Genomic DNA, 1,263 nt, shown 5'->3' with positions numbered 1-1,263 from the left:
ACAGGGTGTGGAACTACATTTACAAGTGTAAAGTTACTACTAGTAACTTTTCATATATAGACAGAGGTCTTCGCCACTGGGGCAGAGATTTCCCTATGAAAAGAAATGTTTATTAAACTTTAAAAAGAATTAGTAATAATTTATGTTAATGATTAATGTAAATTAATTGTATATATTTATTTCAAGTGTAGAAAATAAATAAAATGCAACAAAATTATAAACACAATTTTTATTTAAATATATAAATTATTTGAAGGGGAGTTGGAAGATGGCGGATAAAGAGAAGAAAAAGAGAGAGAGTATCCAAGATATCTCTAAATACATTGACATAACAATTTGGGTGAAATTTCAAGGTGGAAGAGAGGCAAGCAGGATCTTGAAAGGCTTTGAACCTCTGTTGAACCTGGTGCTCAATGACACCATACAGCATTTGAGAGATCCAGATGACCAATACAAACTAAAAGAAGATACACAGCAGCTGGGCCTGGTTGTGTGTCGAGGGACATCGGTGGTTCTGATTTGCCCACAGGACGGCATGGAGGCCATTCCCAAACCCTTTATCCAGCAGCAGGATGGATAGTATTTACTTTTTATGTGTGCTAGGGACTCATCTGGGACCCATTTGATAAAATAGCCAGAATGGACAGTCTAAAGATCCCATGAGCAAAATGATTATTTTGCAATGTTGGAACACAGATACGATTTTCTTTGGAGACAAGTTAGGAAGGCCATGTTTAAAAAAACATTTTTTTAGGGGGTTGAATTAGCAGAAGAATTCAATTTTCGTACTGCAATTATTCCTTTGGACAATAAATATTCTACTTTTTGTTGAAATAATTTGAATATAATTAAATAAATAGAAGTATTTTCAAAGCAATTACAACTTTGGTGAAATGTTTCTAATTATTTATATTTATGTATTATCTATTAAAATGATGTTTGGAAATGTTTCAATAAATGCTATTATTTAAAACAATACTACGTTAACTAAATTACAAAAGGTTCTTAAAATAGTTTATAGGGAGTCAATATTTCATAGTTATTCATATAGGATTTTACATTCAATTAAATGTATGTATATTTACACATTTTAGAAATCAAAATAAATGATTTTATTTTAACATTATTTCCTATTGGGTTCTATTTTAAGACCCTTGCCCAATTATTTTCGAAGGGAGTTTGTTGCAGTACCTGTGGGTGGTCCTGTGTGATGCTGGACGTACTCACAAGGCCGGGCTTGAGTACATTTCTACCTGTTTGTGG

General features: G+C 32.4%; 1 pseudogene; it reads left to right on the top strand.

Annotated features, from left to right (window-relative positions):
• Positions 1-262: 262 nt before the first annotated feature.
• On the top strand, positions 263-580 carry LOC144819481 (U6 snRNA-associated Sm-like protein LSm7 pseudogene; annotated as a pseudogene).
• Positions 581-1,263: the final 683 nt, after the last annotated feature.

Source organism: Lissotriton helveticus, chromosome 2_1 (assembly GCF_964261635.1).
Source record: "Lissotriton helveticus chromosome 2_1, aLisHel1.1, whole genome shotgun sequence".
Lineage (NCBI taxonomy): Eukaryota > Metazoa > Chordata > Amphibia > Caudata > Salamandridae > Lissotriton > Lissotriton helveticus.
The sequence above is the reverse complement of the archived record's forward strand: the minus strand, read 5'-3'. Positions and strand labels throughout refer to the sequence as shown.